General features: G+C 40.1%; 1 pseudogene; it reads left to right on the top strand.

Moving 5' to 3' along the window:
- Positions 1–39: 39 nt before the first annotated feature.
- On the top strand, positions 40–22,074 carry LOC133225145 (kinesin-like protein KIF2A; annotated as a pseudogene).
- Positions 22,075–27,709: the final 5,635 nt, after the last annotated feature.

Below are 27,709 nucleotides of genomic sequence, written 5' to 3'. Positions count from 1 at the left end.
GTTTGCTTCTGACTCCCCGTCTGAAAGAGGGTAATCGCCATGCAGGAGTCTCTGAAGCTATCCCCAGATGACTCTCCTGTTACAGGTAAAGCAGTATAGTGTTCTTAAAAAATAGTATATATTACCCTTTGAAAAGAATGTCCTTAGTTGAAAAATGGGTGCCTGGGACTTTAGGACTATTGAAAGAAAGAAAAGAAAATAGGAAAGTTGATTGAGGCAGGTTATATTGAACTGCCTGGAAACTCTGTGGAAGTAGTGCTTTGAACAAACAGCAGGGGTACAACAGATAAATAAATCAGCAGCAGAATTGCCAGCAACTGTCAAATCAAAAGCAGCAGTAAACCAGAAATATACAGTCAATATCAGTCTGGATAAGCATTTGTTAAACACACCAAGGGCAGACAGACAGTTCTGCAAAGCCCTAACATCAGTGATGTTTTCAACAGATAATTGTTGCTGTTAATAGTAGCAGGTAATGCTTCGTGCTGATGAGTATGACTATTTTAATCAAATGAATAAGTAAAGAGCACAATGAAGCCTTGGAAAGAAAGCAGTTAATGTGGTAGTTGCGTTTGATGGAGTGATCCTGCCACCCTTTTTTCACTGAGTTTCCCAAAATGGAGTCTGCTAGGAACCGAGACTATCAAGAGGTGACTGCAGCGTTTAGGAAAGTATCAATCAGATGGGGGCCCAGCTTGGCTGTGTACTCGTTGGGTACTGCTGGTGGCTGAAAACACTTCATTTCCCCACCACAGATGTTTTTCCCTGTGTCAGTGGTGGCGGATTCTCTCAGGTCAGTCTATGCAGCCTTGGTTCACACACACAGAGCTCTGATCCCAAAGATGCTGTTTGTTACTAAGATTTTAGAAGGGGCAGCTTATCTTGTAGATCCATACAAATCGAATGCACGCTGGGGAAATGACACTAAAACATGGATGTGTTTAGTTAGTGCACACAACAAAGCTGAATTCGACGGAACGTTTTCTAATTCCGTGTGTGGAGAATGGATAGTGTCTGTGACCAACTTGTGTCCGTAATTAGGTTTTTGAGTTTTCCAGGCTATTAACTCTGGCAAGCTTCTAAGAAACTGGGTGTTCCCAGGGCTGCAAACAGGAGCTTGTGAGACAGGTTTGGGCAGTGATGAAAGAGTAACAGCTGGGGGTTTCAGCCCTGCCTCTGCTAGTGAATTTGGAGCCATATTTTATTAAATTTCAAGTAATTTTAGAACTAATGATATTAGACCATCTCTCTGTAGTTTTTCCCTTGGAGACTGTCACTTCTGCAGGGCATCTCTTAATACACTTGCTGTAATTTCTGTAATTCCTCTAACACTGCAGGAACAGGCCACCTGAAATGCTAAGAGACTAATCTTCCTCAGTCCTCAAACAGGTTGTTTTGACAAGCATGCTCATGGCATGCTTTTGAACCAGAAGCCAGCAATCGCATACTGCTGTTACCTTCATGACACGGGAAATGTTTCATCAGATTCTTTTTGATGTGCTACTTTGTTTTCTCATCTGGGATTACATCTGATAAGGACAATCTAAAACTTTCTCTAACAGTTGCAGTGAAACTCTATGCAGATGTGTGCTTCTCTGTATGAAAAACTGCTCTAAAAATGTGCAGCTTCTAAAGCCAAGCCAAGTTGAGAGAAGCTGTGGTACCAAACGTGCATCATCAAAGTTCACAGTGGTTGTGGCTTTCTTTTTCTTTCTCTCGTCCTTTCAGATCCTGAAGCAGCAAACTTCAAGGGTTTGACAAGAAAGAGGCGTATACTCTCTTTTGTGCAAATCTGCTTCATGCGTGTGGACACTGTTCATTCTGAAACCCCATTAAGATACTCTCCTAGTGGTGCAGCTCTGGCAGAATGGATTCCACAGCAAGGAAAAAAAGAGGGGAGAAAAGCCATCTTCCAAGTCTGTGACTCCAGAGAATACGTAAAAATAACATTTATTAACACATCCCATTGAATAGGGTAAAATGGAATGGAAAAGAGTATCCAAAATTATAATAGTACAGCAGAGGCATGGGTTTTCCTACTAAAAGTTGCCTGGGCCTTTGGAGTCTGGGCTAGAATCCAGCATTTCCAGAAAATCTGTCTCCTATGCAATGCAAGGAGTGAGCGAAGAAACTCACAATGAGGACCCACTACATCCTTCTTGCCAAAAGCTAGTCAACAGGAAAATAGTGAGGGATTTCTCTGGAAACTAACCTTCCACTTTGGTGCTGTAACATTGCTAAGGTATTAGGAGAGGGGTGTGAACTCTTTTTGAACTTTAAGTTGATATTTATATCATCACAGTGTACCATATGTACAAGTTTCTGTATACAATATATACGATTCTCTATATACAATAAATAGGAAACAAAACAAAACCAAATGGAAATCCCATTTAGAAACACAAAGGACCTATTTTACTCTTACAATCAGAATGTTTCAGTCTTATTGCTTTGTCTTGAAATGAAATTTGTCAAAATTGATATATCCTGCAGAATGTTTTCAATTTTGGAAAAAGCTCCTTTGCTCCAGAAAACTAATAATTGGAGTCTTTTTTTTTCATTGTTGCCTGTAATAATCTTGATGGTTTAGGATTTTATCATCTCCCTGAGAAAAAAAGAAGGGACAGTACTTTGATCACTTATGCTGTGAAAGCCAGGTGTAAATGTATAGAAGTCAGACAGATTATTCTGGATTTCAAATCATAAACCTGAGGTCATGGTTTGCTTAACTTTAGTGAAGTTATTTATGCTATTCTTTTGGTGAGTTTTAATAGATTTTTTGACTAATCATATTTTCCATTAAAGCATTTGTTACTGGGAAGCGGTGGCTCTCCCTACATATTCACAGTAATACATAAAGCAACTTCTTATCAGTTTAGGGGAAAATACGTCTTGTATTTTGAATATGTGACAGTGTTGGAAGCCTCAATGGATTACTGTCCTTCTATATATTCCTGACGTATAATAACTGCTGTGACTTTGGACAGCTGGTTTTGAATAATTTTCAAGGTTACATTTGCTACTACTGCAGCTCTGAATGTCGGAATACTGTTTATCAAATGAATTACTGATCACTATTTAAAATCAATTATCAGTGGATACATCAGAGAACAGGCTTCCCTGCCTACTGACTGTACCTCTCCGGTGGCATGAAAGTAAACAAACACAAGGTGCAGTAAATTTTCTTACAGTCCTTTTAATCAAAAAGAGGCCCAAAAGAAAGCAGATACACAGAAAAGAATTGTGTCTATAAACACAAATGCTAGCACAGATCTAGTCGCACTTGCCAGGGGACCAGATATATGCTCCCATCTGTAAGTGTACTTTGCTACAAAACAACTAACTGAAACTAATTGGCCACATTATGCAGTGTTTGTATGTTGGGAGTGAGCATCTGAATCTTTGCCTACAGCCAGTTAGTGCCTGTTTTCTATGCATGGATAACTTTCCAAATGTTCCTACCTGAAAATGTATTTCACAATTCTCATGCCTCTTTTTTAAACAATGAATTAAAACCAAACCAAAACACACTAGTCATTTTTTGTTCCAAGTTCAACTAAGGCAGCAAGTATGTGGTCCAGTACGTGTTATTCCTGAAAGTACTGAGGAAGGATGTGTGTTTTGAGACCTGCATAGCACTGGGATTGTTATAGATAACAGCCTTTGTTGTCGGTTCTGGGTGTCCTAGTTCTTCAATCCATGAAGATGCTTTACATTTGCAATGAAAATGTAAGCCTGTAGTGCTGTTCTCTAATTTGCCATAGAGAGAATCAGACCTTGAGCTTTTGTCCATACTAATCCAACTGCTTAGGAATTTGTAGACTTAGCTTTAGTATTTAAATTCTGTTTGTTTTTTAAAAAAAGTAAGATTTAAAGATGGATTAAGTTTTCTCATGACAATCTTGAGACTTGACTTTTCAGTTACTCCATCTTCTTAAGTTATGGTTTAAGCACCATGGTGATGCCTGCCTTTCTGTGGTAGAAACTAATAGCATCTGGGATTTTCAACTGCCTGTAGTACATCTCAGGAATGTATGTTCACTTTAAACACCCAGAAGGATGTAAGTTTCTTCAAGGATCATGCCATTCAGTTACATGGCTTGCTTCTTCACATCAGTGACAGTCATTGTTTACCTTTACTGCATTCTTATGTTCAAACATGGACATTGATGTTTCTGTGTCCTTGTAGCTCAGTCTGATTTCCGGTCTCTTTCCTGGCTCCTCAGTGGGAACAAGACTAGGGTTTTAGCTGAAGTTCTGGACTGATGTGTGAACCTCTCCATCACAGATACTTCAGGTAGTGCCTTGAAGCAATTGTATATTGCAAACTAGGCAACTGGACAAATGATAGGAATCAGGTGTGTGTCAGTCCAGCATCTGCTACGATAATGATGCTGTTTCACCATATGATTGCATTATTAAGGACATTTTCTGTGTCTGTGCATCTCCTTTTGTTCTTGCCCACCTAACATCTTTCCTCTGGAGGATGTTTATAGTTATTATTTCAGTAGCACCTTGGAGCCCTAAAACGCAGCAGGCATTCTACTGGTTTAAACAAAGTTAATTAAGCTTCTCTGCTCTCTCTTTTCCAAGTGTTTAATACCTATTAAATGTGCGTTATTGGGCACATAAGAGCCCCTGGCAATGATGCAGGACCCAACTGAGGCAGACAAGACTGTTTTCTCCCTGCTTTATAAATTCTGAGAAGAAAGGCTGTTATGGGATGGCAAAGAACAGGCTCAATTTTGGTACAAGCACTTGGAGAAGCATGAAAGTTAGATGGCATAACTCTGTGTAACTCTACCTGAGAATGCACTTCTGTGGGTCATCTTGAGTGCTCTTTCCCCCACTGACCTAGAAAATATGGTCTAATTCACATCAGGGTTTTTTTGAAAAAGAAAATGTATTTTGCAGAAGAGGCAGCTTAAATTCTGTTTCCATTGGAATGAGGAAAGTGGTGTTTGCCTTGGTTTTGGCTAATGTAAGTGGTTCCTAATACGTAACTACTGCTACCAGAAAATCTAGGTTCAGGTAATCACCTATTTCTTTAGTTTTGTGACAGTCACATATAAAAGACCCACTGAAGTCAGCATCCTGGTAACATAATAGATAATACGTTAGAAATTCCTGAGGGTCACTACATAGAGTAGGGTTCAGTAATTAAAAAGTCCAGGGGTAAGTGAAAAGACTAGAGTATACTGGAAGAAAACCAGGATTTGATGCCATGAGAGAGGTCATGAACGATTGTTAATCATTGTATTGAGAATTTTAAGTTGGACTCCTTCAATCTGATTATATGACCCTTTTGTAATCTTGCTAAAGTAGCTATATTTTTTGAGGACCACAAGCTGGTTTTATCAGTGCTCAGACTCCTAACTTAGCGCAATAAATTGTTGTCCCAGATCAGGAGCCACACTGGTGCCCAAGGGGCTGTAGTTTGTTTGTTTATGTGTGTTTCCTCCTGCAAACACATCTGATAGACGGGCATTAAATGGTATGAGTGAAACCGTAAATGTTTCACGTTAAAGTCAGGGAAAAGAACTCTCTGTTTATGGATTTGGTTTCATCTTTCTAGCAAAAATAAGCATATTAATTTGTGGATGTCCAAGAAGCAGTGAATAAGAATGCAGCAACCTTAAAAGGTCAGGCAGAGTATAATCCAAATAAGCTTTTCTACATCATATCTACTTCCTCCCTAATTGGAAGGGTGAGCAAATATCATACTGCTGCTTTCTTAACTAGGTGAAAACATAGCTGGTTTTGGTAAAAGTATTATTGTCCTAATGACAGCAGAGCAAGCTGGAACCTTTAGGATGTTTATGTCCCCAGCACATATAATAGCTTAACTCTTCTAAATATTTATGATTTCACTAATGGATGGCACAATGGTAATCCAAATACTAAATGACATGCCTGCCAATGTACTTCTTTTCCCAGAACAATAAATAGGCCTGACTTTTTTGCAGTACTCAGGGGATGCTATAGTTTTGGAACTAGTTGCAGCTAGCAGTAGAAATGTCAGTTAAAATTCTGATGAGTTTGGTTGAATCTTTTATTGTATTCTTGCTCCTTCATAACTCACTGGTGTATGTTTAAGTATGTATGATTTTAAACCTAAACAGAGTTAAGTTCAGGTTAAATATAAGGAAGAAGTTCTTTGCTGTGAGGGTTGTGAGACACTGGAACAGGCTGCCCAAAGAAGTGGTAAATGCTTCATCCCTGGCAGTGTTCAAGGCCAAGTTGGACAGAGCCTTGGGCAACATGGACTAGTCTGAGGTGTCCATTCCTATGGCAGGGGGGTGGAACTCAATGCTCTTAAGGTCGTTTCCAACCCAAACCATTCTGTGATTCTATGATTTTATGCTGACTATCCTTTAACAAATCCTTGATGGCAACTTTTGAAGACAGATGTGGGCATTCTGGGCCCGTGACTATGCCTTTGGTTACAAGAATGAAAATTGCAGGTCCTGAATGACCTGATCACATACTAACTTTCCTAATGTGTGGCCAGGTATATGTCCTTATTGATATTTTTTTGGGTGCTGATTCATTTTGGTTTTCCTGCCCATTACACTGCTGCTTTTCCCTCCTGGCTTATTAGGTTGACTGAGAGATAAAGCAATGGAACGCTCTAGTCTGGGAAATTGTAAGGCTGCTTTTAGCTTCTCCTGGTGTATGCTCTTAAAAAGTTAGAGGAGGAAATAATGTCCTTCCATAAAGTTCAACTGAGAAAGCCTGCCACGTAAAAATGAATCCACAGAATGAAATACTGGAAAAGGCCAAGGATGCTCAATAGAACTAAGGCAGTGCTTTGAGAGCAAGATATCACTACTTAGTAGAAAGAGTTGCAGATCTTTTTCTTTTCTCTTTTCTTTTTTAAACTTTAACTTCAGGAAAGATACAAGGAAATTAAAATACAAGGTTGATTCACTGGCTATGGCAAGCTGAAGCTCAGTTCCTTTACTCTGTTCATAACCCTGTACAGATCTTTTGGTGTAGCTAGGCCACTTATTCTGACTGACTTACAGTGCAGCCTGTGGGTTGAATTCCTCAAGACCTGTGTCTTTTCCTGGATTTTGTAGAAACCAGGGACTGACTCCTCGATATAACTGTATGTTGCTTGGGAACCTTCTCATCAGGAAACCAAGTACCAGCACAGATTTGCAGAGTCCTTTCACATACCTATCAAAGAGAATATCCTGAGTGAGTCTCCAAGTTGACTCTTGAATTAAAAACAAACAAAACACCTTCAAAATAGTTATTTTTTATGAGCAACATACAGATCCCAACCCTGTCAGAATTCTTTTTTTCTTGAAATGCTGTAGACATGCATTTCAGTCTGCCAGCAATCGTATGCTCCATCCTCTTTTCTTATTCTTTCTGAAGATGCTTGTTAATGAACCTTCTTGAAAAGGCACAGGGGAGGATGAAAGACCAGGGCACTGGGTGGAAAAGCAACAAAGATTGGAAAAGGCAGAAAGCTTATTTAATTCTTTCTTTTCCTGATCTCAACTCCCTCCAGTTATCTTTAAAAGGGTGTTTAAAGCTGACAGTTAAAACTCTTCTGCATTTAAGTGTAATAATTAAAAGCAGCTAAGGTAGGATTCAGGTCCAAAGGGAAACATTTCACCATCATTTCAGCCATTGCTGGTCATGTGTATGTGGGTGGATAGGATCTTGAGAAGAGTTCACAGCTGCCTTTTTACTTTGATTTTTTTTTTTTTCCACTGTGCTTGAATTTCATTCATTAAGATTTAAGGTCTTCTTCAAGTGCCTGTAACTTACCAACCCTATGGATTCTAAATGGCACTAATGACTCTCAGTAGTACCAGGATGAGCTTTATATGAGCATGCAGTTTTATGACTCTGCTAGTGAAGTGAAAGATGCATGTTGGAAGAAGGAACTGGGGATGTGGGAAAAGTAGAGGGATAGAATCTGTCATGATTAGATCCTTAAAAAGTGGTACTGTACTTCACACGTTGCTTGCCCTGTGGTTCACCATTCCAATGGGATGCTCAGGATTAACTGTTGCTAATGAGAATATAAACCCAGGAAGTATAGCATCCTGCCCACATCAATGACTAATTCCAGTTATTTAAAAAGGACATAAAACCCCTATATGAATCAGTTGATTCTGTAAGGGAATGGAACTGCTGATACAATATTCTAAATACCAAGATCTCAGTCGACATAATTCATATTCATTCACATGCTTTTCAGAGTGGATTGTTGAAATATCTTGAACACTGATTGAAACTATTACAGGTGAATGTCTTCAGTTTCTTCCATGATAGATGGAGATCACTGGTCAAGCTTCTGGTTAAGCTGAAATCTTGATGTAGTAGTATCTTAAGGGCTCGGTTTATTCCTGTATCATCTTAGACATGAAGAAACAAGAAGAGTGTGAAATATTTCTGGGCAATGGTCACTAGAATATGTCATAGAGCTAGAGTAGGAGTTATAAGTAGGACCAGCCATGGGGTTTAGGAACAGGGAGTAGGGGCCAGCATATTCACAGTTTATTCTATTCCTATAAATCACCTAGAAATAGGATGAGGTTGTAGTCAAGAGGAGTGGTTTGATTTCTTCTCCTGATCCTTGCTGCAGGTATGAGTTGAGACAGTAGAGAACTGTTAAGGTTGCTGTGTCATACTATTAGAAAGTGAGCTGTACACAATTGCTCACATTTATAAAATATACAGGGAACTCTTTCCCCAAAAATGAAAACATAGAAACCAACAAGTTACTTGGAGAAGGCTGCGCTACTGAGCAGGCTTCAGGAGCAGCTTCTCTGTGAATGCGTGGCAGTGCACTGCTTTTTAGTTGCTCTCTTCAGTCTTATCCTGCAGCAGTAAAACTGCAATTTAAATACTGTGTACTGAGCTTTCCCACCAGTGCACACAACACAAATCTGATGAATAGCAATCGAGACAAGGCAGTTCTGTAGGTTCTTACCTACATCAGCCCCTGAATCATGAGGTTCAGTGTTTCTCAGGTACTGTGTCTTGTGTACGTTGCTAGCACTAGAGCACTACTAAGTCTGTGTCTTTGTTGGACCTTCAGTTTGCACCTTATCACATTCATCACTAGGAAAAAACACAGCCCTCTCACCCAACTTGAGCAGCTCCTGCAAAGGCTTGAGCTTTGCAACTTTAACATCCAAATGAATTTGGTCAGGCTATTAATGTTCCGGTAGACGCAGACAAGCCCCTTTAATTGGTTTCCTTCCACTTCCTTCCAACTGTTCCCTCACCTGTTCCTCAAAAGGTTCCACATGTGGATTTTTTCCCCCTGGGGTTTTCAGGAGCTGAATGGTAGAGCACTGAGTTTGCTGATGCGCAGAGCAAAAAACTCAGCAGTGTTTATGGATCAGCTTGGCCATGGCTTTGCCTCCAGGCTTGTTTATGGCTCAGTCCTGAGCTACTTGTCCAGAGAAGGTATCAGGTCAGATACAGGAGCAGCAGCAGATCTCAGGACCTCCCTGCCTGATAAGGCAAGTACTTTCCTTTATCACAGCTGCAGAGGGATGCTGTTTCTTTGCACAAGCAATCCCTTTTACTGCTCTACAGCAGGCAGTGGACTCAGAATGTTCTTTGCCAGCTTTTCCAGTGTGTTTCAGGCTTGCTTTTGTGCATCTCCTGCAGACAAATTGCTGATCCACAGACTGGGTAACAAAGCCACAGCCCCTTTCCCTGTTCAGGTACCTTGAGATTTGCAATGGCAACAGTTGGGGGAGTGTGTAGATCATAAATAATGGCTCACTAATTCCAAGGAAGGCACCAGTGTCAAGTCACATCAGCTAAAATGAAGTCTGTCTCCCAAGATGCAGATAAATGTAATCTCAAAAAACCAGAGGCTTTCTTTGCTGGGTCCCTATGCCAGTTATAGTGCTTATGTATTTATACAGTAAAATACGTCAGGCAGGGATTACCTTTCCCTGCTGTACTTAATTCAGCACCACACATACTGCTGCCTTTTTATGCAGGAACAATTAATAATAAATCTTGTAGTAATCTGATTACAGCATGATCTACAGACTTCCTTCCACTATGTGTGAGCTAAAACAAACAGATGTTTTTGGGACCCCTGAAACCATGTTTTGGGTTCTTCAGTCACTTCAGTATGGAAGATTGGATTATATGGCAAAATACGTTTTTATGTCTGCTTTCGCTGTTACACTGGAGTAACCTAGGAATAACTTTTCTGAAGTTATGAGACTATATATGTAATCTCCTTAAGGCAGGAATCTTCTCACATAGCTATGTATCATCACACAGACAGTGAAATTAAATAAAAGCTAATACTTAGCTCTTTGTGATTACTTCAGGGAGAATATTGGTCTTGTAAACTGTTTGAACAGCACCCCATTAATCAGCAGTATTAGCCTTTTGTTAAATGTAAGTGATACATAAACCTTTTCTGGGCCCCTGCAAAATGGTTAATGTTTATGCCCATGAAGTGGTTGGACACCATACGTTGCCCATGCATTTATCATAAAATATCAACTTAGATTAAAGCAGGCAGCTCCAAATATAGAGCTCTCTTGCCACTTCTTCTCCAGCATCACACCTGGAGGCTTGGAGGTTTGGTTTCCAACTGATCCTTCAGCCAGCACAGGCTGTTCTTGTTCCCCTTCTTACATTCTGAACTGTCCTGTTTGCAAAATCAGCAAGCTTGATAGGTCCTTCCCACAAACACTACCCATTTGCTTTGGCATCTTATTTGCAGGGATTGTGTAAATGCCTGCTTGCCGTGGATATCTTTTGGTTATTTTTTTGTGGGAAAATGTGTGTATTTGGCTGGCTAGAAAGGGAAGAGCTGCATTTCTGAATGTGTACATAACTGATGCATAGTTAGCATTACATAGTCCTTCCTTGTGCATATGTACGTATACTAGCACATAGGTATACAGACAGGGAGAAAACAGGAGAGAAATCGAAGCTGACTATATCCAGAACTCTGGTGTAAAATTGCTCTCCCAGTATACAATTTGTAATTTAGGAAACTGTTATAACTGGAGTGAGGTTAAGGAACAGGTATTTCCAAAGCTGTGAGTGCTGTTTGTATTTGCTGATTAGTTCCAAATGAGGGCCAAAGCTCTTAAAGGAATACTATAAAGGTACATTTTCTCTTTTCATTTAGAAACATAACATCTGAGAAGCATTTATTAGAAAGCATCAACTCTATTTGCACATTTCTAAACAGACTATTAGAGCAGCTGAATTTTAATTTTCATTTCTCTAATTTGTTAATATAATTATTGTACAATAGTTAGGTGATTTCAGATCTTTCAATGTTAATTAAAAAGCTAGTAATTTGAAAAGCTATAAATACTGGGATAGAGAGTGTAGTGTTCCAGGCAGTTAATCCTTTATTTGTCATTTACTAGAGATCCTTTTGCTAGAAGGCTGGGCTTTATACTGAGTATGGCACATGGTTTCTCAACTCCTCCTTGCTACCTGATAGATATTCCCACCATGCACAGATTTACCTGCCTATCTATAGATTGATACTTGTCACAATGTGAAACAGTCCTTCTCTGGTTCCTTCTAAAGAACTTATCATCTGGCCATGGGGAGGTTTTGCAGCTTGTTAGGTAGAAACTATGAGAAACTCTTTGAAATGCTGTCAGCCACATCAGGAGCAGTGATGTGTGTTTGTCAGAGGATGTATCCTTGCAGCTTGTTGCTGTCAGCAGTTGTAAGAAACACACTTTGATCGCTTAGATCTGATCAGTAATCTGGTCAGAACTGGCTGAGGTATTTACATTTCCACATTTGGGGAAAATTGTCGTAGTTCAAAATGTAAAAAGGAAAGCCAATTTCTTGCTGGAATTTCTGCCACTATGAGTCTCCTGAAAGAAGTCACTGAAGTTCCCAACAAACTGATAAAGTTCAGTTTGCACTGGTGTAACTGTAGGCTATCATGGATGGCGCTAATCACAGCTAAAGAGAAAAATACTCAGTGATCATCATGCAGTGTCTCAAACTAGTGTAATTCATGTCTTATTCTTGCAAAGTACTTAAATTCTGGTAGTCTAGAATATGAATCACTGTTTCTATGCAGTGTTTACTCTTTAGTATGGAAATGGAAGAAAGATTTAAATATAGTGATCCTGTTTCTAAATTAGCGTTGTCTGGATAGAGCCTGGTTTTAATAGAGTAACTTGTGATCTATGGTAGTAGAAGAGAAAAATGCCATGCATTAAACCTATGGTGGTCTGGTGCCGATTGTTTTAAGTGTTCAGAACTAAGACATATGTTTTAACAGCAAATGGACTTGATCTTCAGTTACGTAAATGAAGCACAAATGAGTCTGTGCTACCTCACAGAAGGAAAAGCTGTGATTTAAATTCTAATCATACAGTAATATTATGCTAGATAACATACACAGCCAGACACACACACACACATCACAAAGCAGCTGCGATTGAGGCAGATCTTTAGAACAAGCCAACAAGACAAATGTTGGAAATGGGAAGCGACATTCCCTCTTACCAAAGACAATGCTTAATGGCGTACCTCAGCATTGTTTCAGCACACAGTCGTTTACCTAACGGAAATCATTAATTCTGCCCAGCATTTCTGAAGAATAGCTTGATGATGAGCTTCCTAAAAGGCACTCAAAGGAAGCGCTGTTTTCTGCCATCGGTTCAAATTGTTTAGTGTTTGTCAAACTTGAATTGCGCTTGAAGGATACATTGTGAGTAATGGATTCTCGTGCTATTTACACATGGGCAAGGCTACACAGCCATTCCGTGCTGCAGTTTATTGCGCTGCATTATGTATGAGGTGTTTTTGCAAGCAGATACATAAACACAAAAGGGAGGAGGGAGGAAAAACCCAGAAGAAAGCAGATTCGTGTATTGTCCAATATGCAAGTGTTAGGAATAATTTAGAAAACTTTAAAACACTCGTGTGCAAATGTTTGGAACTGCAGCTCTGAAATGAGTTATTTACTGCGTGTTTAGCAGAGAACACGGTAGCTTTAACATGAAGCAACTCCTCCTCCTGTTGGAATTAGTTTATAGCTACTGCACTGCTGTTACATGACACTGACAATCCCAACAGCTTTTATTGAAAGAGTCACATCCTAAAAAGAGCTATGCTTTTTCATTTCTCATTGCTTTAAGGGGATTTTAGGTGCTAAGTCCATTTGTAAACCTGCTGTTCAAACTGTTAAGATGTAGGTGTGTAGCTAGTACGAAATGCCAAATGGCTGAAAATCACCACTGATTTTCAACAGGCATTAGGGTATGCTCTGCTTAGGGATTTATCAGTAAATCCTACTAAGCTACCCTCTAAGTAGTCAAGTAACTGTGCTGTTCTTCTGTGAGCACTAGCAGGAGATGTTTAACACCTCACAGAGCTGGATTCTCCTAGGCTGACTATATGTTTCTTACTGAGTAGCACTTAGCTGGTCCAGAGGGGCCTCATTCAAGCCACCTCATTCCCTTAGTAAAGTCAAACCTATGTGTAACGGCTGATGAGAGTTGCTGCTCACCCATGGGAGTCCACAGAGCTCAGTCTGGCGCTGCAATAAGACTAATCAGAATAAATTATCACTTCAAGTGAGGAAGGATGTCAGGATTTGGCTCTTTATCACTGGTATCATTACTGACTTGGAACTTGGCATCTGCGTAGCTGGGACTCACCACTGTGCTGACCACAAGACGTTGGCATCTTGTCAGTACAGCTCCTTGGCTTTGAGAGTATCATCTGCCTTGGAAGGGTGTATTCCTATTTCTTTAAACCTCCCAAGTGCTGTGCTGAACTGAAGCTGATTGTGGGTTTCCTGGATGAGCTGTCATGAGAGTAAAAGGAGATACAGCACATCTCAAACCAGAGCTAATAGTTAGACACGTTTTGTCTGAATATGAAATGAAATGTCAGAATCTGTGATTTTATGAGGAGATGGTCTGAACATGGACATGTTGTCTGGGTATAGTTCTGGAACAAGCTAACTAACGAGCACTGACTTGGTACAGGAGTCAGAGAAGCTTTTTATAGGAGATCGAAAGGGACCTGACAGCCATTGTAATGAAAGACTCCAAAGCTGCTTATCCAAAGATACTTCCCTCATAGCACATGATGTATCCTAAATATCTATAATATTTTTAGAGACTGTTTTATCACCCAGCATACTGTATTATTATTTGATTCACTTAAAGTCCGCTGCTTCGCTAAGACCATTTAAATACTGAGCACATATATGGACCTTTATAACAATTATGTCTGTGAATGCCATGACAGATGCCAAAATGTTTTTCTATGATTTGTGTAAGATGGGTAGAGTCATGAAATACCTTTTCTGAACTCACTGATTCCCTTTGGCAGGGTTAAGCTTAGAACTCAGGGTATTAATCCTTTCCTATGCCTCTTAGAAAGTTCACATTTCCAGACCATGCTGATCCTCCTAACAAAAGGGCAAAGAGAGAACTCAACAGCCTCATGTGCAAGCTCCAATTCAGATCTCTATAGGCCCTGCGACTATTTATCCTCAAATATTATGTCCTTAACTTGGCAGAAGAAATAACCAGCCCAAAACATTTCTAAACTATACCTGGTAGGTTAGATTCCTTGCAGGAATGGAATTACTACTAATATATTTTAGAAATACTAGTCCATCATAGAGATAGATTACTTCTAGGCAGTGTTAATATTGTACACAAGAGCATAAGGATTGATAGTCCTTGTAATCTCTTATCTAAACATAGAAGAGCTGCATATGCTGTTCATAAAGCACTGAAATTAATCATTATAGTGGCAGACAGGTAATTGGGAAGCAAGCTCCTACTTGTGCCAACCAAGAGGGGATAACAGCCTTTAACGGGTTTTTGCAGAAATGATTCTCTGTCTCAGTTTTTAAACTTCAAAATCTAAGGTGAGTCACTGACAATCAATGTGTGAGCACTTAGATAGGCAGCATGACTTTCAGAATGGAGAAAACCTTCCATTCCCCACAACTTCAAAAAGCCTGAAGGTTATCCATCACTTCAGGTGGAAAGACCTAGGAATGTAGGGTGCTGGAGTTTGATGATGATTTCTTGGTACCGAACTGTGAGAAGAGTGGTTCAGAGCTGTACATCCTGCTAAGTGGTAAAGACTATCTGTGTCTGCATGGATCTAAGAGTAGGATCAGGTTTTAATTAACATTTCTTAACTCCTTTGAAATGTTAAGGCTTAAAATAATTATATGACTGCACAGCTCCATCATTTTTTTTAATGCAAGTCTTGTAAAGGGGATCTTGGAGCATTTAAGAACAACTCGGTTTACACATTCAGCCAGATGAGGATAGTCAGAAAGATTCTGTAATTAGAAAGAGTTTGTTACTAAAAGCTCCTCCATGTATTAAACATTAATAGAATGTTTTTAACTATGAAATGAATTAGACCTAGCTAAACTGTTGTATGAATTAGCACTATTAACTCTCTGATTTTCAGATTAGTTACATTAATTTTAAATACTGCTTTCTGCCAGGAAAAGACTAGTAAATACATAATATTAAAAATTGTGCCTCATGAAAACATTGAGCAAAGAATATACTGCTTTCATTAGTTTTATTTGGTTTTGGTAACTCATTGTAATCCACAACTTTCATTGAGTTTGCTGGGATTTATCCTCTTTTACAACCACACTAATAATTATTTTGTTCTGGTTTTTATTACTTCATAATATGAATGAAAGATGTTTCTATTGCTCAGAGAAGCACAGTTAGTTCTGATAGAAATCTATACAGTTGGCAATGGTCCCACATATCTACACAACAGCATGCAAGTCCTCTCTGCCCCTCAGTGTGGTCAACCCCATCCTTGCTTTCCTACTTGTAGAACAACAGTTGTTTCTCTTATCGAGGCTCGGGGTTGGTTTGGGGTATTTTTGTGTTGTGTTTATTTCATTTGTTGCGTTTTTTTTAGAAATTGTGATCGGGATCTCGGTCTTGCAAGGAGTCTGTGTGCAGGCAGATCTGTGCATCCATCCAGCTCCCATGAAGTGTGAAATACAAACCGGTATTTGCCACATGTCGTCGGAATGCTGTGGGCTTGAGCAGAGCGGACTGGTTGTGTCTGTATGTTGTGACCACAGCTTTCTGCATTTAGGGTGAGCTAATGGTTAGCTTGGAAGCAGTGTAAAAGCAACAGGAGAAATGTGGGTTTTTTTGTTTTATATCCTGTGAGAGTAAAGCTCTTATTTTAACAGACCGTGCGTTGCATCTTCGCTGCTGCACATTGCATTTGCTCTCTGATGCCTTATAGCAAGATTGCAAATCCTTTTCTTTCTTCCTTAGTATTTAAAAAAGTACAAACAAAAAATCTTGTGTGTGTTTGAAAATTATTTGAAGGATGTTTGAATGAGTTCCAAGGTTTTAAGCTGTTGCACAATGTGTTAGAGTTTGTTGCAGAGATTCTTTGTAGATAAACAAAAGCTCTAAAGATTCAGGAGACAGACTGAACCCCTTCTCTGCAGACACTGTCCTCTTCTGTCTTCCCTCTTCCCTTTTCCTTCTTCCCTCTCCACTCTGTAATTGCTGCCTATAACCTCTGCAGAAAACTCACTGAAGAGAATTTGTCTCTTTCTGGAAATATTTACATGCTATTCAACACAATAGAGTCCTGATCTTAACATAAGGTCTTCAGATGCTACCTTAATGCCAGTCAATAAATAACCATCCCTGAAAATACCTTTGGACATGAATCTTGATTATATACCAGCATCTCGGTCTGTGGCAAAATTTGCTTCTTAATTAAAGCTATTCAGTTCTAGTCCAGCATAAACTTCTTGATCTATTACAGAATAACTACCTCCTACCATGAAAACAATTCAGCCTTTTCTGTCCAGAAATGTGCTTCTCTCTTCCAGGACACTGCAGGGAAGTTGGAGTGCTGAGGCAGTAATTTCATGTTAATTTACTACTTGGGACCTGAAAAAAAAAATCAGATGAAAGTAACATCAAATATCCTCTTCCTTTGGGTTCTGATTTAAGACAACGCTTGGCTAGGAGAGCTGGAAGGGGGCTTTGGTCTCTACATGTGTTTGGCTTGGCACAGGAAACTGCTGTGGTTTCACAGGGTGACTGTAGGAGCCAGCAGCTCCCCTTTACTTAGATTAGGGTCGTGGCTGTGACATTCTGCATTAGTCAAGGACTTAAGCACCTCTCAAGGTAACACACACGCAGGCACCCTTGTGCTTATGTAGAAGATTTTACCCTTCTTTTTAAAATTACTAGTTAATTGGTCATAGTGCTGGTTTAATCACTTATTTTCCCCATCTGTTTTGGATGCTAAAAGGTGCTTGTGAATGCATAGCCATCCAAACCATTAATACTTGTCAGACTTTAAAACTTGCGATCTCAAGCCAAGTATGGTCTTTTTTTTACTTTTTAGAAGCCATATTCTTTATGAAAGAGGCCCTTGCATAAATTTTGGTTCTCTTGTGTACAAAATCACACATGATTACTTTAGCAATTAGATGCCAACATGAAGAGGGAGCGGCAAGGCACTCCTGGGAGAGACTTAGAGTGCAGTGCTTCACAAGATGGGGCTGTTAGAATAAGGATGAAGGCTGAGAACTGTTAAATGCAGCAGGTGTGAACTACTGCACTATAATTTGCAGGCTTGGGTGTCCTATTAGAATTACAAATAGCCCCTTGCAAATATTGTTTAAAGATGCAAGGGCAAATAATCAGACAAAAATGGGGCACAGTTCAGCTAAGGATCACAAAGTCTTAAACAGCAGTGCGGTATCGCATCAGAAAAGAAGAAAACATAAAAGGGCTATTTTATGTTGATTCAAATCAAATATGAGTTCACTGAAATGTTTACTTCTGGTTTCTTTGTCAGACACTGTATTTGCCTGTCACAATTTCTGCAGAACTTTCCTATTCATTCTTCTCCTAGTGGCATCTCATTCCAGTGCAGCAGCAGCTGAAGTCCCTATAAAAACAGGGTTTGATCATCCATGTTTTAGGAGCTTTTTCACAAGGATTAAACCATTATATAAATAACTAAGCAGAGGCACAGTATTGCCATTTTGAAAGGGATGCTCCAGTTTTGACTACATAGCTTTAATACTCACTGTGGTGAATTTATACTTGTATCTGATGCAGAATTCACTGGGGTCTTCGTTTATCCTTAGCCTCCAAAAATTAGACTGCTCCATTTCCCATTAAAATGTTAAACCTGTGGGCTGATGAGAGGCCAGCCATTGCCATTACATAAATGACCTGAAAAATTGAAGCCATCCCTTCTAAACCTGCACATGCTGATAGATCCAAGCATATTCTTATTGTTATAAAACCACCGAATCCCAACAGATGGGCTCTCAGTAAAGAGTAGTTAGTGGTTTGTTTAAGAAAGGACAATTGCTGAGAGCTTACTGTGAAAGAGGGGCTGGGATGGAGACTGGGCTCAGGAAGAGCTAAATCAACTTGCAGGTTGTGCAGCAGTGCCAAGCAAGCAGAGAAGCCTGGTGCGATCTAATGAGCTCAACAGCTGGTAGGTGTCAGTCTGCAACAGTGCTATAAGAAAAGCTGATTTGATGTTTTCCCTCACGGGAGATTTATATTTAAAACACATATTTGGATATTTATGTTCTCCAGAATGTTTCTCTAAAAAAGGTCAAACAAATGTGACTGAACAGTAGCATCATTTCTGAGTTTGGGGTTTTATTTGGCAATTTGCAGGGTCTGTAAGTAAACCAATATGTAACATTTTAATCTTTTAATTTACTTAGCATATGGTCCAACTATGAGAAATACTGGCATCTATGGCTTCTTTTGGGGTCAGAGAGTTTGAAGTGTGTTGTTTTATTTACCAAGTATGTTATCATAGATCCAAAATGATCGTGGTCCTTAACTGAGGTTATATTACATATTCTATGTAGGGAATGTACTATTCTGTATCAGGAATGTACAACTTAAAGTCTTTGTAAGTCCCCTGCTTTTAGTCAGTGTTTATTTGGGCTAAAAATCTGTATTCTGAGAGCACCAGAAAATGAATCTTGGTTTAGCTGAAATTTGGTGGCAACCCTCAATCAGTTAGGCTCCTTTAAAAAGGCATCTTTCTCTGAGCACTTATTTCATATCTCTTTCTCTTATTACTGCTGTAATAAGCTTAGTAACACGCTCAAGATTAGATTTCTGTTATGGTTATTTGGGGCTATTTCAATACGTTTACCAAATTGAGTCATCTCTTACAACGATACCACTAATTAAACGCAAGACGAGCAACTGCTTAAGCAGCTTGGTGGGTACAATTGCAGAGTTACTCAAGCACATGTTACAGCATATGCATCCTCTAGGAACATCAGATGAATAGAGGTTGTGAAGCTATCCAAGAGTGAATGTCAAATTCCTCAAGCAAAAGCCTGACTGAACTCTGATGCCCATCTGAGAGTCTAAAAAGGTCTCCAAACATTAAATAGAAAAAGTAGTGTGCTATGAGGATTGATTTCATTACATCCCTCTGGCCCATTCAAGGGATACTGCTGCAGCCTCCTACTCTGGAGGGTTTTAACCTCTGGATCTGACAAAAGAATTTGAGCAAGAACTCGTACTGAGGAAGACAGTGTTGCCATGGGAAGCTGAATAAGCCTTTAAAATCACAGCTTTGCTCTACCCTGTGTCCCTGGCGCTCTGCATTTCTTCAGGCTCATCTAAGAGTGTACATGGCAGGCTTTTATCTCCAAAACCTATCCAACAAGTTGCTGCCATTTTACTACTCTTCATCCTTCACCAGGCTGGCATTTTCTGATGGAGACCCAAGAACTAGATTTCTATAACGGGGACATTAATTTCCCCATATAAAAAGGTTTTAAATTACATTTAAAGCATGTTCAAAGGCATGAGGATTTAGTCAAGCATAAGTAGGTGAAAGCAACAGTAGTCATGATGGCAACATCTCCAGACAAAAAATGTGATTACTAATTCCTCTCCTTCAAGAAATTATAACACACCTTAATTGCTGTTTTGGCTCCACAAGAGGGTTGGTAAATAAAGACATCTAAGATTCTTCTCATTCTTAAGGTTTGGTGATTTCAGGCTGCCTGAACTCATCATTTTAACATGCCAGTTAAAAGGTAAGAACAAATGGAAATAATTGATCATCTTCTAAAGTAAACGTTCTGAATTGGTTTCATTTGCTTCAAGCTTTTGTAAGCTTCCCACTATTTCTGCAAGCATACTTCTTTTAGGGTTATTACAGCATTTGAATATGCTCGTAAATAACAGTTGTTGTCACTGCAGGTCTGAATCTACCTGTCAAAATGAACCAAAAATCTTGTGTAAGCCAAGATGTTAAAAAGATTTTTCTGTAGCCAGAACTTTGAAGTTCTCTGTTCAGGAATCCACATGGCTGAAGAAATGGATTAAAAATATCATCGGCTATTCCAGTTATCAAAATGATACCAAATTCTTCCTTGTGGATGCAGATGTGTCCACTGCACTCACTGCAACTCTGGTTTTCATTCGTTTTCCATTAAGCCCATTTTCTCTCAAGCAAGATTTCAAGGCACGAAAAGCCTTTTAAAGGAATACAGAATTCATGCTCAAGGTAATTGAAAACAACGCGTTGTTTTCTGCATTTTTGCGTGGTCACTGCAGGACAGAAAGGCTCTCTTGAGTCTCTGCACTTGTGTCACTGGCATTAGCTTAACACAACATGACTGATCTAATTAGACACGATGTGTCCCAGCAGCTGCACGCCAGTCTGGAAACTCAAATAGGCCTTTTCAGGTGATGGCAGCTTTATATGTTCCTTCCATGCACAGCAGCTGATTAAAAACGCATGTATTTTCAACCTTGAAGCTGAAGCCCTTGCACAGCTCCCCAGGGAGGCCATGCCGAACACTGTGTTATGGTGCTGGGTGCAGGCAGCGCTGAGCCCCATTAGACCCACCAGCAATGGGCAAATCCACCAATCACTAGTGACCCAGCCCCTCATGAAGACCTTTTTCTAGGGACAGGCAACAGCAGCAAGACTCACACCATGAAGGGAAGTTTCTCAATTAAGAACTCTGAGTCCTCCAAAGGGATCTGCGTCCTGGTTACCGAGGATGTCTTCTCCATGCTGCAGGATCCCAGATGCTAGAAACTGGAGCTTTGAGTCTATGGGGCTGCCTTTGAGATTTATGGGAGTAAGGTGTTTGACCTTCTGCACTGGAAAAAGCAGCTGAGAGTGCTCAAGATGGCAAACAGCATATCCAAGTGGTGGAGCTGTGCGAGGAAGGAGTCACCAGTGTGGAAGGTATCATCTAGCTAATTGAAACAGGTAGCTAGTGTCACATGTTGGCAGGATCTCTGCCAACACTCAGTCCTCATGGAGCCATGCCATCTTCATGCTCAACAAGAGAGGGCATTTGTATGCCAAGTTTTCCCTGATTGATTTGGCTGGGAATGAGTAAGGAGCTGACATCTCCACTGCAGACAGGCAAAAAAGCTGGAGGGGGCTGATAATAAAAGCCTCTTGGCACTTAAGGAGTGTAGCAGGGTACTGGGACATAACAGAGCCCACACACTGTTAAGGGCTAGCAAATTCACCCAGGTCCTGGTGGACTCATTTACAGGGAAAAATTGTCACTCTCTAGGAATATGATCCTGCAAGCGCACCCTTAACACCCTATGATATGCCAACCATGTGAAGGAGCTGATGGTGAATTAAAATTCCCTTGGACATCCCTGTCAGGACGTATTTGGCTTCCCAAATCACTGGAAAAATGTGCGGAATCTAAGGACTATTCAGACCTCTCCCAAGACAGCTGAGTTACAGCTATTTCAGGCAAATAAGGAATTCTCCCCCTGGTTATTTACTTTCAGTGCTGGGACTGGGGAATCACAGAAGAGAGATGTGGATGAGAAAATACTGATTGAGAAGCATCGGGAATCTCTGCAGTGGTTGAAAGTATTCTTAGAAATGGCTTGGAAAAGAGACTACAATGTAGATTTTAATACTGTACAGTTTGCATCAGTCCTGGGTCAAACAGTTGTCATCCTGACCAGCTTCCAAGAAAAACTGAGATCATTCTGGTCACCTCTTTGCAATGAAGAACAGGGCAGTACCCAGAGCTGCATGAATTGATCCCGTGTGCTGTAAGCTGTGTCAGAGACCCCTGGACCATGAAAATACTGCAGAACGAGAGCTGTTATGGTGCCTCTTTGTCAACTGCCCAACAACTCAAATGCTTTAAAAAGTCTTAAATAGTGTGTGCAGGGATATTCTGGTTGGATTTTTTTCCTGGAAGATAGTAGGTCAGACATGTAGAAAAATAGCACAGTGTTGTTGCCAGGTATTTTTCACTGTGGAAAGTAAAATTGTGCAGTTGTGAGGATCTTATCTGTAGGAAAAGGTAAGAATTTACGGAGAATTTATCTCGCTTCATCTGAGCAGGTTTCCTCTTCATCCCTGTAAAATATACACATGCATATGTGTACACAAGCACATGTGTATATATATATATATATATATATACCTCCCTAGATGGGGCTTGCCTCAGGGTTGTGTCAGACTGCACCAAAATGAAAGTCAGGGTAGGAGGTATTTTGAATGATTTTAAAAGGCATTAAGAGTGCAAAGCACTGTAATTTCTGAGCATGATGCATTTGGGAAATGAGGGTTATTTTGTCATGGCGTAAGCAGTATCTTTTTTTATAACATCAGCTCACGTTTTCCCCCTTCTCCTTGTCTCTTCCTTAACTATGTTCTAATGAGACATTAAAAGGAAAAGGTGCTAGAACATGCCTTCATAAAAAATAGACTAAAGATCATGGCAATTGCCTGACCAGTGAGGAGAAGATATACCTGCAAGAGGGAAGAGTTAATGCCCTGTATCAGGTGCCTAATGAAAGGAGACTTCCCAGATCAAAGGGTCAACAAAGCACCATCTGATGGTGTGTATCAGTGAGGTAGCAGCACATCCCAGACTGCCGCATCCTGGATGGGAAACAGGGCAAAAACTGCTCTTGGCAGAGAGATTTATGCATCAGGCAAATAACTTTGTTTATTATTCAATTTGAAAATTAATTAGTATAAAATAGTGAAAGGATAACAAATAACTGAAAGAAATTAAACTGTATAAATAATTAATGGATTATAATCTCCCTTCATTTTAAACATCTGATCTCAACTCTGAAGAACAACTTTGGCAGCCTTTAGCAAGACAGAAATTTGTTTTCAGTGATGAAATTATCAGACACCAAACATTGTTTAAATGCTGGTTATCTGCTAGTAATAACGTGCCATGCTTTTCATCTTCAGTGCACTTCAGAAGCATTTAATTAGTAATTATTTGTTTTGATATTCCCGGTTTCAGCAGCTCATAGGTTTCAGAGGTGCAATGAGAGTACATTAGTTACTACTTGCCACATTAAGGTAAAAGTGTGTTGTTTCCAGTGGGGTTTCTCCTTTCTGAAAATAAGCTTGGGATTTCCTCCTTGGATTCTTGTGTTTGAGGTGCTGGACATAGCAGGGCTGTAAAAAGCCCAGGTACCCCACCATGGAGTACAGCGTGTGAAAGCACACTGGCTTCATGGTCACTTGCCTGGCAATATCTTGCATGCTCCTATTTTAGCTGGGTGTAGGAAGTGTTTTCCACACGAGGGATGTGATAGATTAAGTATTTTGGCTGCCTGTGGTCCTTACTCCAGGTCAGAGTTCCTGCTGTTCACATGCTGTGGCCATGTGTTAGTTATAAATCGCGAGCATGAGACGTTCTGGCAAAAAGAGCTATGAATTAATTGAATTGGGCACAGTTCTAGAAACACAGCTTTAATGAGCTGGAACGAAGTCGTACCAGGGCGGGATGGTTTGTAGTGAGTAGGAAAATGAATTTTATTCTCTCTGTGTTTATACTCGCACGTTCAGAGGCTGTTTGCAGCTGAGCTCAGAAGGTGACTCATGAGCACACCCTACTGCTTTCTAAGGCAGATGCAAAACGAATTAACTAAATTAGCCTTTTCTTCCATTTTTGTGGTTACGTGAAGTGTTGATTAACCTCTTTTCCTTCTTGGATGATCTTCATTTACATGTTTTCTTTTGCTTTCTAAGCATCAATCTGGTGTGTATGTAGACAGTGCAGAACCGTATCTTCCTATTACCTGGTCTTTAAGCATGCTTACTGCCTGCTTTCCATGATTCTGTAGCCACAAAATAGCCCTTTTTACTCTGGGTTTGGAGGTGTAGTTTAAGCATGTTTACGTGTGTCCATAGAGCCCAATCCATGAAGGTTCACAGTTTTAATGAAAATGCAGTTTGATTTTTACTGGTCAAGACATGCCTTTGTAATGAAACCAGATAAGCGTGCTGGGGTTTAGGTTTGCACTGCTCTGGTGACCATGACTGTTCAATTAAATAAAGACCCCTAATTAATTATAGCGAGGTCAGCCATTCACTTAACCTGTTAAACAACTGAAACACTTTTACGGGATGCATTTTTTGTTTATAACTGATTGTAGCTGAATGAACAAGAAAAGCAGCTGTTGTATAATGGAACATGGCTAATCTAATCATTTAATGACAGATAATTAACCATAAATATTGCTATTCTGTTATGTTGTGAGGATTTAAATCTCTTATTTTCCTACCTGTGTCGTTTCTAAGGGAGATTTCATTCCTAGTTAGACATTATACTTAGGAGGTTTACACCCACATACCCCTCACCCCAATACTTCATATGCCTCTGCTTATATATATATATGTATATATATATACACTCATATATACTCAGAACCTCCACTGTTAACAAGTGGTAGTAGTTCTTGTTGGAACTCTGTATAGATAGACTGACATATGTGCACATTGGTCTAATTTTCCAGCTGCCACCTTCCTAATTCTGAGCTTGGAACAACTTTGGCTGCAAAATATATTCTTATTTTCCACAGTTCTCTAGTGTTTGCCATTTAATTCTGTCAGAGCAGCACTGCAGTGCCTCCATAGCTTGATTTGTTCTCTGCTTAACTCCTTGCTATGTTTCCTCATCACTTGTTCCAACTCTTGCACGTCCTCAAAGGTTTGAAATGGGATGCTTAAGAGCTTGACTTTGGCAGTACAACTCTGTTTAAACCTGGCTTAGGCACTTGTGATGAAGCCTGTGCAAAGGTAACCCCTTTCCTCAAAACCTCTGATAACCAGGTGGTTCGTTGACCATTTGAAGACATCATTATTTGGCTATGGAAGTTCAGGAGAAGGATATAGAGGGCTGAGCTCAGGGCCCAGAAAACCCACAATGTGATGTGATTTTGGGAGAGCCCACTTGGGGCACACAGGCCTTAGGACAGGAGGTGGCCTCATTCTGCTGTAGGAGGATGGGAAAGCTAGCTTTGTGCATTGTGTGATAGGGAGCAAGTGAGGTTCAACCTTAGCAGGAGACCCCTTAATTGCAGCATTTGGAGTTTCCAGTTCAGTTCTGAAGTGTCAGTCAAAATGGGAGCTGGAATGAATGGGTCAAAATAATCCATACCCTGCAGAGACAATCTGGGAGAACAAGCCACCTTCTGGTACTGCCCCTGCAGCAGGCGGTGTGCAGTTTGCTCAATTTAGCATCAGGCAAGCATGGCTGAATTTAGCCCTGTATTTTGGGCTTTATTATTATCTGAGTATTACAGCTCAGCCTGCTAGCATGAGGCTAACTCACAAGGTTTTGTTCAGATTTTTCTCTGGCTTCCTGCTCAGACAAAGCCCAAGGCAACTGGGATTTTCCGGAGTGGAGAATGACTGTTGTCACTAATAATAGCTTTAGTCAGCAACATGCGTTTAGTGATGCACATCAGTATTTGTACTTTCACAGATGCTAAGATTTTGCATTTTCAGTGTTGTTGTGTCCAGGAGAATGTTTTATCTCCATATAAAAATACTTGTCAAATAATCAATTTTTATACCTACATTTCCCAAGTGGAAAGCCTGTGGCTGACATTCCTCTGTGCTGTCAGGACATGTTACATTGCAAGCCATGCCATTTCCTACTTTATACCATGAATCTTTGAAATATGCATCTCAGCTATGATTTCCAAGGTCTTTGTATCATTTTCCTTTTATTTTTTTACAGAAGTGGGTAATATCTCATAGGGTATGTTGAATGCCATTATGTTTTGAAGCAATTCACCTGGTATTCTGCCTCACTCGCTTCTTTAACACTGGAAGGGGTATATGATGAAACAATGTTGTTATTCTTTAGAGGGTTCCTTGAAGTTTTCTTGTGTTTCTACTTCTATATTGTGACCTCCTAACCATTTCCTGGGCAAGAGACTGGGATGTGACATGCGTGGAGATGATTTTAGGTGAAGAGATAAAAATACATCAGAGAAGCAGGAAGCTGAGACGTAAGGGTCATGTTTATATGGAAAAGTTTCAGGATTTGGGTAAAAAGCACAGAAATGTTTAAATTTGCATCACAATGTTGTCCAAACAGCAAGGCACAGTCTTGCCTGCAAACTAGGAAGAAAATTCCTGGCAATTACCTCAGGTGTGTGACTGGATGGAGGGAGCTGCCCTCCTCATTGTAATACTGTTTATTACTGAGTAGGTGGGATCAAATCTGAGTGGTAATGGTTTGGCATTTATGTGTGTTAACATTGTCAGGCTTCTTTTAAAGCATACCTATTAGTGTGTGCAGTTCAGATGTCCTCTGTCCAGAAATGATGACAGATCCCCTTCACATTCTGGATGAAAGAGGCTTGATGAAAATCCACCATGTAGCTGTGTCTATTTTGTAGACATAGGTTTTGGTTGAATTTATTTCTTTCTTACCTCATGCTAGGAAGTAAGAATATGAGGAGCCTTCTCTTCCTCGGGACTGGCTGGGGCCAGGCTGATGACAGCATCATGCATCAAACACTTGTCCCCTTTATCTGACTGAATCAGTTGGTCACAAAGAAGCATTTTGTTCCTTGTGTTATGGCCACAAACAGGCTCCTACAACCACTGAGCACAGACATTTTCTCTCAGTGAGCTCTCGATTTTGAGGAACAGAGCGGTAGCTGCTGAACAGCTGCTGTGTAATAATCTGCCTCTGTGCTGCCTCGACATCCTGTCCTGAAATTGATGTTTAAACTCATTCCTATCTGTTAGACTTCACTGGTTTTGCTCGTCACCTGAGAGCTGACTGCACAGGTCTTGCTTACAGCTGAGCAGAAGTGTACTGTGCTGGTCTGTGCTTTCTTCTGTTGCTTGCAGTCTCATTTTTGTGATTTTATACCAATTTCAAGCAGTGTTAAGAACCTCTTGAAATAGGACATCAATGCTCAGACTTTGCTTGGATACTTATTCTCTCCTTCTGCAGACTCTTCTGCTCCTGTGGGATGTTGTCTGTGATGCTTCTCCCTCATTTCTTGTCTCAACAAACCACTGCTTATAACCTGGTCCTTCCCTTTTGGCAAGTTCGTATCTACCATCCTCCATGGAGTTGTTTCAAGGAGAGGAGATACATCACCTCCCCTTTGAAAGAAAGAAGTTTAGGCAGAAACTTATTCTGAAACTTCTGATACTTCTTCAGTTAAGTTTCCCACATCCCTTTTCCTTTATCTCCCACTCATGGTAACTTTTGAGTAGTGGTGCTATTCCTGTGTGACCGATTTGCATAAAGCCATAGGAAAGTATATTTGTTTAAACTCGCTTTTAAAACCTTTTAGAACTTTTGTGTGTAATTTGATAGATGAAAAACCGCAGGGAGGTGCAGGATTCCTGTTTAAAATGTATCATGAGTCAGTGAGTGCCCTGGCTT

The sequence above is a fragment of the Neopsephotus bourkii genome, unplaced genomic scaffold (assembly GCF_033783945.1).
Source record: "Neopsephotus bourkii isolate Nb327-2 ecotype Australia unplaced genomic scaffold, CSIRO-AGI_Nbou_v1 NB_1749, whole genome shotgun sequence".
NCBI classification, from domain to species: Eukaryota; Metazoa; Chordata; class Aves; order Psittaciformes; family Psittacidae; genus Neopsephotus; species Neopsephotus bourkii.
Note: the sequence above shows the minus strand (reverse complement) of the source record. Positions and strands in the feature narration are given on the sequence as shown.